Source organism: Cyanistes caeruleus, chromosome 8, assembly GCF_971803275.1.
Source record: "Cyanistes caeruleus chromosome 8, bCyaCae1.hap1.1, whole genome shotgun sequence".
Lineage (NCBI taxonomy): Eukaryota > Metazoa > Chordata > Aves > Passeriformes > Paridae > Cyanistes > Cyanistes caeruleus.
In genome coordinates this window covers 20,185,451-20,199,546 of record NC_141708.1, presented here as the reverse complement: position 1 = coordinate 20,199,546, position 14,096 = coordinate 20,185,451, and the positions used below count along the sequence as shown (strand labels likewise).

Genomic DNA, 14,096 nt, shown 5'->3' with positions numbered 1-14,096 from the left:
TTAGCAACTGTCAGAGAAATCCATAGTTGATATCTCATCAGCTTGAACCTTAGTATCTCCTCAAAACATGGCCATTCCTTGGATTATTTTTGTTCAGCTTGGGGGTCTTGCAAGTTTGTTTTTTGGGCACATGTTCAGTAGACTGTCCTGTAGGATCTTCTGTTTGTTTCTGATGAAGTTTCTTGGAATTTTTTTTAAATTATTCTTTAAACTTACTACTTAGCTTCATCTTTCTCCTAGCAGAGAAATGAGAAAACATGCAAAAACTTCAGAAGCTGCAGAATTGGGTCCTGTAAATACTCAATAGGTCTTCAAAAATTCAGCTGTGCAGAAGTGTGATTTTTAGACATTGTGATATTTAGAACTTTGGAGACATTTAGGTATATGATGATTATTGATTTTACATATCTCAGAGAATTGGCACTAAGTTCTTAACAGTCAATTGAGAAAGTTCTTCCTCGAGGGAGAAGTTTGCTTTCAAGCATGTGGTTAAATTCAGGTAACTTTTAAATTCATCTGTCCTTGATTTTGGTGTCATGTCCACTTATATAAGAATTAAAATTTGTACAGATTATGTGTGTTGAGAATCTTATGGCCCCTTGGGATATCACTTCAGGCTCTGTTCAAATACCAGTGATAGGTGTTCATTATAGACATTATGATTACTCTCATCCATTGGTGGTGTAAGAAGCCAGGCTTTTCTTGAATTTTATGTAGTCTAAAGTGTTTATGGTGATCTTGAACTAAAATGCACGGTAGTCAACACCAGAGTTGGGCACGTAAGGGGCAGTCTGAGCAATGCCATGTATCTCAAGGCTGCTGAAAAAATTTGAGAGAGACTGATCTATCTCTGGTTCATGTATTGGCCATCAACAAGGTTGTTTAAAGTGAGCAGTGAATTCCAAGGGGAATGTTTTGGTTGGCCTTTGTGGATCTTACATCTTCTAGCATCACACAGTGGTCATTTTTTCATTCTCTCTTAAGACTTCTTTGAAGATTAATGCAAAGCAATTTCTCAGAAACACTGCAAAGCAATTTCTCAGAAACCCTGTTGAGAAGAATTTTTCTTTTATTTACTTCTAAATGTCAAATATTTGTTTTTCTCTGTAACTCTTGGAAATTCCTACATTGGGAAATACACCTGGAATTTACTGGATGCTGAGGAACACTTTTCATTAAAAGTGGTAAAGGTAGAGAAATCAGAGGAAACTGTATTAGCATACAACAATGCCATGGTAGAGTAGCTGTCAGTAATAAGAGGTAGCTCTGTGTACCCCAGGGCTGGACCACATGGTACAGCTTTTTTTATTTGTTGTGTTCTTAGAACTGATGGGCAAAGTCTTTTAATCTGAAGCAGCAGAGGTTCATATTTCTAAGTTGAAGTGTTTTGTCTGAGAATGGTATTCCTAGTATATTTTCTTGGGGCAAAGGAGGATAATCAGTAGCAAAACACAATGAAGTGTTATTGGTTGGGCACATTGGTGTTGAGAGAAGTACATCATGTCATACAATTTAAGCCCCAAATTCCAAAGAGCTATTTTGTCTCAAAAGCTAAATTTGAAATGTCAAGATAAATTCCCTTGTTTATTTTACTGGGGATTTCACAGGTGCTGAAATACGTGAGACACTTAATAACAGTTTGGTTCCCAAATATCTCTGAATATCCTGAGTAGAAAAAGTCAGTAACACTCTTCTGAGCATGTGCCACATGGAGAGGGCAAAACACCTGTTCTTGAGCAGTGGTTAGCAAAGGCTGTAAATACAACTGGGAAAATATTACTGTATTCATAGTTGTAATGCCATGCTGCTGTCACTTGAAAATGCTGAAGCTCTGTAGTAAGCTATTAAATGGAAGCCCATTAATATCCCCTTTGAAGTTTTTCATTCCAGGTTCTTGAATATATCTGCCTCCTTTTTTGCTACAATAGGCAGTTTTGTTTTCTGCTCACTTGCATACCAAGTACTGTTAGTGAATATTTAATTTCTGTTTATGCGGAGACTCTTGCTATGTAGGAAAACATATTGCACAAGAAAAGTTTCAGACCCATTCTCACACTGAAAATGAAAGTCTGGATATTTATTGTAAGCCTGCTTCTGGAAATGTTGCAGTTTATTCTAGATTAAGTAACCTTTGAAATGGTTAGATGTGGAAGCTCCATGTTTACTGGGTTTTTATGGTGACTGTTATGAGGCAAAGTAGTGATAGATTATTGAGCATGATAAATGGGGAAGAAACAAATATAATGGAAAGGGTTGTGATGGAAATCGGTGATGACTGATTCCTAGACTTTAAGTCTTCAAGACAGTGTTTTTTAGGGGCTACAATAGATTCCAGCTTTTATTACTGCCTAGAGTCATGTGCAGGCAGGAGATGAACCAAATATTAAAAGTATTATTAGAAATAAATATGAGCAGAAATTAAGATTGTGTAGTATCTGATGGAAGTACAGGTGGATGAAGGGTAAACAAACCATCAGAAATATGCGAGTGTATCTTTAATGCCTAAGCCCTCAGATGAATGTGTCCTTCAAGATGGTTTCTGTTTTGTATGAACAAAAGGTTGTGCTGTGGTTTAAGTAGTCCAGTTCACTGTGTATCTGGCATCAGGTTGCTTGTTGGTAGGGATCTTGAATTAGTCCAAAGTCTTCACAAATAAGATATTCGATGCTCAGACAAAGAAAGTATTTTGGTAAATGACATTGCAGCTTGAGAGCAGAATAACTCCTGTGTGTGTCTGCTAGGTTAGGTGATACGTGCAGTGTTGCAATCTGTCCATTTGATAGCATGCTTTGAGTGATCTAAATACTATGTTTATTTGTTTGACAGGCATTATGCTTTACTGTTGACAGCTCAAATGATTCACTGGCAGTAGCAATTAATCTATAATAATCTACCTTGAGCATTTTTTTTATTAAACATGAACTAAAATGATTTGTTGGAGAATCAGAATGGTTTTTAAACACTTAAACCAAAATAGCTTTTCACACAAGATCCTTTGCAACGTCTTTCTCTTTTCAGCACTTTTTGTAGCACTATTCCCAGAGATGAACTCACTAACAAGAGACAGGCACTGTAAGATAAGAGTCTAAAACCTGATCAGATACCTCAGTGTGAGCTGTGGGAAATGTGTGTATCATGGAAAAAACAACTTCTAAAAAGAACACCACCACCAATTAAAAAAGCCCTATTGTTGTGAAGATCTGTGGATATTATTCTTTATGTAGTGCCAAGAACAAGATCCAGAGTCAGGAAGTGGTATTTTACTTTATTTGTTATCTTAAAGTCCATGATATCTTCTCTGTAGAGACAAAGTCAAAGAGGCTAATTTTCTTGGTAACTTACAGACTTCCTCAAGACCTGTTTTCCCCAGGTCATTTAATTTAACTGCTCTATGACTGCTAAAAGTGAAATGATAAACTGTCTTTTACTGCAGCCTGGGTGTCTACAGAGGGTGGTGGGGATGAAAGGATGTTGTATCTCCTATTTCCATATAGCTGCATTTGATGGATGTGGCACCTCATGGTTAGGAAGAAAGGTGACAATTATTTTATTGCACTATTCGTTTTACAGTAGTGCTGGTAGGACACAGGACTGCAGGCTCCATTTTTCAGGCTCTAAACAAAAGTAAAATTAGTTTTTGCCCCCCAAAGCTTACATTTCAAATAAATGTTGTAGTGTAGAAACATTTTATCAGTGGTTAAAGTATCTTTTTTTAATCTGCCTCGTTGAAGGATCACATAATGAAGTGTAAGTTTGAGAAGAAGTGGAAAGCAATTTTCAGTGAGCCGAAAACAGTGCTGTGTAATTCTTCTTTGTGACACTACTGAGTGGTTTCTTGTACTCTCAGACCGTAGCAACTGAATGCCAGTTTTTTAGGTCTGTTCCAATTCATTTAGACTCACTATTTTTGACATCTGTATCCTAGATCCAAGTTTATGTACATGTTAACCATCCACAGCAGAGGTGTTCTTAAAGTAATATGTTGTATCAGTTCAGCAGTGCACTGGATGTATTATGGGCTTGAGGAAAAAAAAAAAAAAAAAAAAAAAAAAAAGAAGGAAAAAACCTCAACCCCAAACCCTCTGAAACAACTTGATTTGGAAGTCTTTTCTCATCTTGTTATGGTGGTTCAATTTGTATACATGAGCATACATGTTACAGTGTGTGTGAAGCCACAGGACAGATAAAATTACAAGCTGAAATATGGTTGTCCTTCTAGAATCAGTCTTGCACTGCATTTTTCAGTGTCTCATTATGTATATATTTTAGTTACTTGTTCAAGTTATTCAGAAAGCTTCCTTCTAAGGAAGCTGAACTCCACTCTTCACCACAGGGTCTCCCAACTTACCTTTGTATTTGTGACAAGTATGGCCTGTGGTATTGCACCTTCCATCATCTTGCTGCCAGTAGTCTCTGTTTATTTGATGGTCTCTTCAGCTATAATTGAAATGATCATGTTGTAAAATGGAATCACCTTCATTACATTTGAAGGCTGGCTCCAGGTGCCCATGTGGGTGTGATGATAAGGGTTTGGGAGGTGGTATGAACTGTAACTAAATTAGAAGCTCTGTTCCTGTGTTTCTTCATCTATAAAAATAGGGAACTTGTTATATGCTTTGGTTCAGTCAAAAAATGGAGCATGTGGGCGCAGTAGGAAAAGCTTATATTTTCTTAGCTTCTGAACTAAAAAATTGTAAGCTTAACCTCTTTTTTATTGTTGTATTTCTTACTTAGCTTTAACATAGCATGGCAGAACCAGGAAACATGCAGTGTAGTGGCTGGCCTAATCTACAGTAGCTTTCCCTTCTCTAAGGTGCTCTCATGCTCACAGTGATGATAGATAGCTGTTGGTATTTTAATTGGTGTTTAGTGTCCTCTCACTGTCACCCTGCCTGAGTTGTTTGGTTGTCCCATCTGGTGGCTGTGGGCACTAGGGTTAATAGGAATGCAGGCATAGCTGCTCTGGGTCAAATCCCTCCATGCTTTAGTTTGTTAAAATTTCTGATGGCCTCCAGGACGTGACAGAAGGGACATAGCACTTAAAGGTATCTTTCACTATCGTGGACTAAATTAGAGCTGCCCTAACTTCCTGAGGGAATATGTAATGACACCAAATAGTTACAGAAGATTGAAACCGGGCAGGAGTTATTAGGCTGCAGAGGAGAAAATGTACTTCTTTCTGCTCCTCTGTTCTTTAGCTCCTTCTTCTATCTTAATGAACTGTAATCTGGATGAAAAACAAAGCTTGGGGGGAAAAAAAGGAAAAACACTCTCCATTCTCTTGAGCCTGTACACTTAGCTCCTTAAGGAGACTAGCAGTGTTTCCTTTCTCACTGTAGAAGTATGACTACGTGGCAGCCTTCCTTTTTCAAATTTTGAGATTTTTTCCTTCTTTTCTCCCTTAATTTTTGTTTTATTTCTCACTTGCATTGCTGAGTCTGGTGCTATTTTGCCTGCATCTCTAAAATGAAAATGGGCTTTGTGCTCATGAACTTCTATTTGGAAGTGATGACAAGTCTTGATTGGGCCACTGTTGCCCTTGTCCTCATTAAATATTTTATCCTTTCTGATATCATTGAACATGCACCTGTAATAAAGGCCAAGTTTTTTCACTGGATATGTGTAGAGGTTGATGCCTTTTATGCTTGTGTGGGAACAACTCACAGTGATATCTGAACATGGTTTTCTCCATTTCATGGGAATAAAATGATGCTTGTGCCTTATTAAAAGGACCTAGAAAGATTGCTGGGGAGAGACTTTGAAATGCAATATATTATAATATTTATGTAATTAATGTCCTGGGATTTGAATGAAAAATACTGCTGTTTTGTAACCATAATTTTCAGTTTCTGGCAGCCTCAGAGTAACAAGGAATCTGTAAATTGCACTCTAATGTCCCTAAGCTGTTTTCTCTGATAGGAAAAATTGACAATTTTGCCTGTCTTAAAGTGATGATTAGCTGGGATCTGTGTATTATATTAGCATAGAATCATGTTCAAATGTAATTACATTAGTGTGTCCTTCCAAGGATGACATGTGGCAAGTAACCTACTTTATTTTCCCCCCTTTTTTATTTGACAAAAGATGAAGGATATTCAGAAAAGAAGCCAGAAGAGAAACAAACTATGTGTATTCCTCTGACTTCCCCCTGTGCCCCTCCTATGACCCTGTCCAGGTCAGATAGCAAGTATCAGGAACCAACCACTCTGAATGTATTGAGCTTTCATTGTACTTCTCAGTGTGGACTGCCAGACTTTTTTGAGTTGTCAGTGGCTGCACTGCTGTCCATAGCTGTGCTAGGAAAGTAGTCAATAAAGGGGTCATGTACCTACAACTCCCTATTCTTCAGCCATCAGAAATGTAATATACAAGCACATTGTACTGATGGAATTGCAGCCCCTTCTGAAAATCCTATCCCTTTGTGGGGGACATAGTTTGTCCTTTCCGTAACAGGGTTGAATGATCATAGTACCCCTGACCTGGTTTAGTTTACACTATTGCAAAACAACTGAATAAAGTTCAGTCCATCTGTCCTCCAAATCTAACACCACCAAAAGTCTACATTTCTGTGATGCTCAAAGACTAGCAAAATAATCTTCATTCTGTCCCTGGTGCAGAACTCCCAGCCCTCTCCAGCAGCCTGGACATGGTGTGTTCCTACTGTGCTGTTTCCTCAGAGCTGGGTTCATGTATGGGGAAATGAACATGAGCTGGAATGGTCTCTGTGATAGTAAATGAAAATTTGCAGTTGTCTCCTAAGAGAGTCCTTTGGCTTCCTTACAGAAAAGATGGGAAGATGAGGGGAAGAGCTAGTTGTTGGTGACCTAGTTGGGTAGTCAGGGTTCTCTGGAAATGGCCTGTGTGGACTACAGGCTGATAGCTTAAGAGAGTTGCTGCCAGGTAGGATGTAAGATGTGAAGGTTTGTTTCAGTGGAAGATGGTATGAAATCCTAAGCAGACTTGTCTAGAGAATCTTTACAGGTCTTAAGCTATGCCTTGTACAGAATGATTACTTTTCAAATGTTCTCTGCAGTCCAGTTCAGGCTATTTTTCCTTCAGCCCATATTTTCAGGGGGATTGCATTCCATACAGGGATAATAGGCAGCCTTTTGGCCCCAAGAGATTTTCTGGGAGAGTTTCTCAAGTGAGTGATTTACTGTCTCCTGTCCTGTTCCTTCTCCAACAGAGCAGAAATTTTATGACCTCAAAGCTAATGCACTTCAGTGTCTCTGGATGGAGACAGCAACATTTTTGCCAATGTAGTTTTGGACCATTATTCTCCCTTTAATTTCTAACTTTTTTTGGATGCTTCTAACAGAAATCATGACCTTAGAAGCATCTGCTGGAAACTAGTCACTCCAGACACAATGGAAAGATGAATTTTTCTCTTCATGCCATGGTACCCTCCCTCTGTGAAGTTGGAGCTGTTTCCTATATGTAAATAAATGGAGAGCAGGTCATCCTTTGGCTTATCATGGATCTTTATCTCTCTTGTCTTCATCAGACCACTGAAGTTCTTTCATGTATTAAATTGTCTCCTAATCAGTGGCTACTGTTACATGTCAAAAGATTTAGGAAAAAGGTTCACATGTCATTTCATATCTGAAACTTCCAAAAATTCTCTTATAGTGAAAAATAATTTGACTTATTTCTTTACATTACTGTATTACTTTAGTTTTTCCTTCACCAATCTCTTGTTTATATGAATATAAGATTTCTCCATTGAATATCCTAGTGTTGTGGATGTAAGGACTCCATTATTTTGGCATATAATTTATAGGATTTGTATGAGTGACAAATGATTGACTCTGTACTGAGGTGGACAAAAGAAGGTGTCAGTTCTTGGCATTGTTACATTTCCATTGCATGGAGTAGAGAGTCAAATCTGAAAATGTAAAATCTAGATTATGTGGGCTGTACTCCTGTGGTACATTTGTACTGAAAATTGTTTTACCTGAAACAATTTAAGGAATTATAGAAATTACAATACATAAGGTATTAATGATATTACATCTAATTCTTAATAAGTCTTAAGAATTAAGTTGATGCACCTGATGGATAGGTGACCCACTTGGTGGGTGAAGGGAAGGCTTTGGGTGTTGTCTACCTGGACTTCAGCAGAGCCTTTGACATCATCTCCTGGAAAAGCTGGCAGCCGTGGCTGGGACCCTTTGCTGGGTCAAGAACTGGCTGGCTGGCCAGGCCCAGGGAGTGGTGGAGAATGGTGCTACATCCAGCTGGTGGCCAGTCACTGGTGGCGTTCCTCAGGGATCAGCTTTGGGCACAGTCCTGTTTAACATCTTCACTGATGAGCTGGATGAAGGGATTAAGTCCACCATTAGCAAATTTGCAAATGACACCAAGTTTCAAGGGGAGTGTTGATCTGCTGAAGGGTAGGAGGACTCCGCAGAGGGATCTGGACAGGCTGGGTAGATGGACCTAATTCAGTGATACAAGGTTTAACAGGACTGAAGTGGCAGGTATTGCACTTTGGCCGCAAGAACCCCATGCAGTGCTACAGGCTGGGGACAGAGTGGCTGGACAGCAGCCAAGCAGAAAGGGACCTGGGGGTTCTGTTTGACAGCTGCCTGAACATGGCCCAGCAGTTGTGCCCACGTGGCCAAGAATGCCAATGGCATCCTGACCTGTATCAGGAATAGTGTGGCCACAAGGACTAGGAAGTGAGTCTTCCCTAGACTTGGCACTGGTGAGACCCCACCTTGAGTGCTGTGTCCTGTTCTGGGCCTCTCAGTTTAGGAAGGATGTTGTGATGCTGGAGTGAGTCCATAGAAAGGCAAAAGGCTGGTAAAGGGTCTGGAGCACAAATCCTGTGAGGTGTGGGTGGGGGAGCTGGGGTTGTTTAGCCTGGAGAAAAGGGGCCTTATGGGAAACCTCATCATTCTCTACAACTTCCTGAGAGGAGGCTGTAGCCACGTGGAGGTTGGTCCCTTCTCCCAGGCAACCAGTGACAGGACAAGAAGACACGGCCTTAAGCTGTGCCAGTGCAGGGTTAGGCAGACATTAGGAAGAATTTCTTCACAGAAGGGGTGATTGGGCATTGCAATGGGCTCTCTAGGTGGTGGAGTCACCATCCCTGGAGGTCTTTAAGAAGACTGGCTGTGGCACTCAGTGCTATGGTCTAGTTGGCAAGATGTTACATCATAGGTTAGATTTGATGATCTCAAAGGTCTTTTCCAGCCTAGCTGATTCTGTGATTTTGTGTAATGACACTAAGTTTAGAGCAATACTATTTAGAGGGAAGGTACTGGATGCACTATAATGAAGTTTAGAAGCTTGTATGGCGTCTATAGCCAAGAGATGTATTTGAAGGTTGAAATTGTTGTGTTGGCAAGTAAAAACAAAGAGGAAAAGTAAAACTATGTGCTAGTATTGTTAATATGGTGTTATGCTATAAACTGGTGAGTATGACTGAAGAAGGTACTCTAACTGTACTCTTTTGAGCCTATGCGTACTCCAATTAATGCTGTTAATATCATAATAAGTTATCTTAATTACTTTTGAAAATGTTCTCTTAGTTTTCCAGATTGTACCCCAGATATGATGGGAACTTCCCCAGTGAATTTTGCCTTCCATGGGCTGATAAGAATCTGTTTGTTAAAGGTTTTTAATCCTCTCTTTTTATATTCATGTTCTGCTTTGGCCTTGTTTATTCACAAATGAATACCTCTGATTATTTTAGCTGTCATGTGTTCAGTATTTGATGCTTTGCATAGTAGAACTGGAATAAACTGTGCTATAAGATGTTCAGTGTGTACTTAAGACAATGACCACTTAGCTGTCTCATTTCCTTAGCAATATTTTAAAGATTAATCATAGAGAGCAGCGTAAGCCAAGAAAAATACAGTTGAAATAGATTTTTCTTCATGGTGTTTTGCTTGGACTCAATATTTTGATAACTTAGTGCAGGATACACAACAACCAGAATGGCTTGTTCATTTGGCTGAAATTTGGATGAGCAGCAATAGAGCAATTCTTAAATATGCAAGGCTAAATTTGTTGAGCCTGTTTCTTGGTCTTTGATGAGATTGCAGTAAACAGATGTTTAATACCAGTGGCAGAATTGCACATGCTTTCCTTGGAATTGGAGGGGTGGCCACTCATTTGATAAACCCTAGGCAGAGGCAAAGGTATAGACTTCCAAGCAGCTGAAACAATGGCCTCTGTGTCAGGGAGATTACCAAGTTGCTAGTCTCTTTCTGAAATAATATATTGGTATGTTTTGTTTTGTTTTGGCTTCATTTGTTTTTTTTCTGACAGGCAATCAGTCAGTCTTAACTGAGAATAATTCACTTAGCTGTGAATGAATGAGTCATGGGATCAGCTAAACTTGAAGATGAGCATTTGTTATTTGTAGTTTGAATACTTAGTAATACAGCAGGGAAGGACTGGGGGAATTTTGATCTTACCTGGTGTGGATTTGGCTGGGTTTTGGGGAGAGACAGCATGTCACATGCATGCTGGCTGCTTGTACATTTTAAATGGTTGAACACTATGTATTTAAACCCTGGGTGGGTGAGATGCCTGGGAAAGAAGACTCTGAAGCTCACTGAGGCTGGATTGCCTGTGTGCAAATGAAGGCAAATCCTTAGCAAGGTTACCTAGTCACTGCACAGACCTTTGCCAGGCTGTGTTTCTCAACAGTTATGCCTCAGCTGAGTAAATACACCCTTTGAACAAGGATCATATTTGACAATGGAAATAATGTTTGTCATGCTTTCAGGCTCAAGCACAAACCAAAGCCCTAAAACCTGTGTCTGAGATGTCACCTAAATTTCCTAAATGAATGGGCTTTGTGTTCTGTGCTGTTACAGCTCTTCAAGTATCCTCTATATCTCCTTTGCTCCATATACATTTTTTGTTACCTTCTTGGACCTTTTTTCTTACTGCTTGGTCTTTTCTACATCAGGATGAAAAGAATATTAAATTCTGACACTCTGATGTGGTGTAATTTCCATCTTTAATTACACAAATTCTTTGCATAGGATTGTTCAATTATTTGTATTGTGGTAGTGTCTTAGATTTGTCTGAAGGTCTGCATGGATTTTCACAAATGCAAAAATGTGTATTGCCAATAAGAAAGACCTCAGACCTACTTTGGCCTATCTTGCTTTTCGTGTAGAATGAATATCAGATTCATATACATATATATATATATACACACACACACACACACATATATATATGATACAGTTCCGTTGGTTTTGAAAGCAGATTCTAGTGCTCAGAGAGTCAGAGAAGGCATAAGCTTGTTTGCTTCACTAAGTTATTCAACACTGCAGCTGGAGATGGGGAGGCCATATGCAGTATGCTGTCCCTGCATGATACAAAAGATTTCATTTGGCTGGGGCTGCCTCAAGCTGTCACAGGTGTTCTTCTTTCATTTACAATAGCTCCATTAAAATATAAATGACTGCATTTATTACATCAGCTCTTTTTCCTTCTTTGGAATACCCCAGCTAAAGTTACATTACACATAACAAATGTTCTTGCTCCCTTGAGAATTAGTTTAATTACTGATGTAGGTGGCTAAAAGATCTATTGCGTCTGAGATGTTAATTTTATCATGCTTTAATTAAGAGGTCAAGTGTGAAAGGCTGCAGAATACCTCCCACTTAGAGATGCTGAATAGAGTGGTGGGGGTAGAAGACACTGGTATGATGAGGCTTTTACTGTCTGTAGGAGTATTAACTTTCCCTGTGTATCTCATTACAATGAGGTGGGCATTTGGAAATACATGCCAATTTCTATTTGCTCATTGTGTTTTCTACCATTAAAGGTGTTTTTCATCTTCTGTCTTTGAAACTTCAAAACATCTTGTCTCTTAAAGATGCTGGTCACTCCTCCATCACTCACCACCAGTTTCCATAGGAAATGTCAGAACTGTGTTCTCTTGTCCAGTGTGTTTGAAGAACAGGACTGCAAGTATCCTATGCCCCTGTGCTCTGGTACAAGACGAGATGTGGGGCTTGTGTTTACCAGAGGACCTCAGGTGCTACCATCTCTGATTATGCAGTTGTTCCTTGCTTATGTCTCACTGTGAGCTTGGACAGATTCCTTTTGGCATTTGGTTTGAAAGTCTGGTTCCTGGCTAACTCCAAAAACAAGGAAATGGTCTTGGAAAGCATTCAGGGAAAAAGTGGGCAGGCAGAAGGGGGTGTCTCATAACAAGATTAGAGAAAACAAGACTGTAGGAATTCCTTCAAGTAGGGCATCTGGGACATTTTCCACTGAGCTTGTTATGTTTGCTCCAGCAGCTGGAGCAGCAATGGCATAGATAAGAGCAGGTGTTCCCTTGGCTAATGTGTGAAGATTTTCTTGAGACTGACTTACTGCACTTTCAGAAAGACTAAGTGACCAAGTGAAGCACTACTGTTGCTCTCTGAGCAGTTTTAAGTATGAAGTTAATGCGTTTTATTAACTCCTTTCTCATTGCTTACTGTCTGTGTGAATTGCTGATTCATTGATGTGTTCTGTGATGTGTGATATGGAAAGTGTCTTTCCAGAAAATTTCTTCTTGGATTTATTGCTGCTGTTTTTCCTTTTCAGTGGTGGTCACTTTTCTTGCTTTTAAAGGATAATGGCAGTTCAACTATGCCACTGACTTCTCTGCATCCCTGGATAAAGATTGGTGTAATACTGGAAAAACACAGAGTTAAATATTAACATTCACTACTGAATGTTCCCACTGAAAAAATCAGGAACGTTTCCAAGCAGTGAAAGCAGACTTTCCTTTCCTGTAGTCAAGTTTTGCTGCTTAACTTTTAAAACTACAGCTTGCTTGGTAATTGTAGGTAGTTAAAAACTAGAAATTGGGAATCCTCTGTTTTTTAAGAGCTCTCACCCAGGTTGCTTCTTGCTTCCAGGTGATAGGGAAGAATCTCATGCGGTGAATTAGTGCTGAAATATGTAATAAGTTTTTTCAAGGTAAGAGACTGGTTTTTTTGGGGTTTTTTCCTTCCCTCTGTACTTCATCTTGCAAATAGAAGTTCCATTCTTGCTCTTTTGGTCAGAAATATCATTTTAATAAATGTTGTGATTTGAGATTGATGATACAGTGACTCCTTAAGGCAGAAAGCATACTCAGAATTGGCATTCCTCTTGGGTTATGAATACACATAGCTGCTCCAGTTTGTACTAGCTGAGGATCTAATCAGCTAAGGCCACAAATTCAGCATTTCCTCCTGCTGACTCGAAATGTCACCACCAGTCTCTACTGAGATAAAAAATGTGCACAAAGGAAATAGTTTTAAGGAAGAGGAGGATTCTTGCACTTTTAAGTGTTTAATGTGTTTAGAACATGTATTTCTTCTGTCTTGCTGGTTGTGTCAGGTGTCAAGACTTCTGCCTCAAGACACTGGGAATCCCTGCTCAGTGTTCTCAAGGTGTTAAAGCTCTAATTATTGTAGAGAGCTCAGGTATCAGCTGTGGTAAAGCAAGAGCAGTAAAGCCCAGAAAGGGCTAGATTGGTTAATGTAATGTTTGTAGGTGCCGCTGAAGCTTCTTTTTGTATATGTAATAACTATGCTTGATGATAAGGACTTAATCCTTCAGAAATAAAATCATGCTTTTTGTTTTAAGTCTGATTCACTTCAATTTACGCAATAGCATCCCAAAGCAAGAGTGCTCTTGGCATTTGCATGAGGCACATGCTTCTGCCCACAAACAGCCAGTAAGATAAGTCAATAAAAATAAGCCATGCAAGGCATGAATTGCTTAGAGATGGAAGAGACCTATTAGGCTATCTAGCCCTCCTGCGTGCCAGTGAGGAATTGCTTCAACTGGATTTGCTTTAAAGGACAGATGAATAGCTGAGTAAAACACAGGATCCCATTTTCTATATGATATGGCTTTTGTGCTTCTGGTTTTACATGTACGTCTAGCTTTGAACCTCACCAGCAGCAATATTCCAGAGAAATTTTTTCCAGGCTCTTTTATTTAAAGTGTAACAGTGGTCTGAACAGAAATTGTTCTGAATGCACAGATGTGCAGTTTTGCTTTGTGGAGCGATTTTTACCTCATCAAAGGAGAACAAGAAGAAAGGCAAAAATCTGTGAGTATGGCTGTCTATGAGAGCA

General features: G+C 39.3%; 1 protein-coding gene across 32 annotated transcripts in view; it reads left to right on the top strand.

Moving 5' to 3' along the window:
* SORBS1 (sorbin and SH3 domain containing 1) overlaps window positions 1-14,096 on the top strand; it is a 160,919-nt gene that overhangs the window by 20,593 nt on the left and 126,230 nt on the right. The window contains exon 1 of one of the 32 annotated variants that reach the window (XM_023929457.2): window positions 13,982-14,071. The exons of the other annotated variants lie outside the window; for them this stretch is intronic. The gene's annotated coding sequence lies outside the window, so the exon portion shown is untranslated. Of the gene's footprint in view, window positions 1-13,981; window positions 14,072-14,096 lie in introns of those variants that run through there. 32 annotated transcript variants of the gene reach the window in all.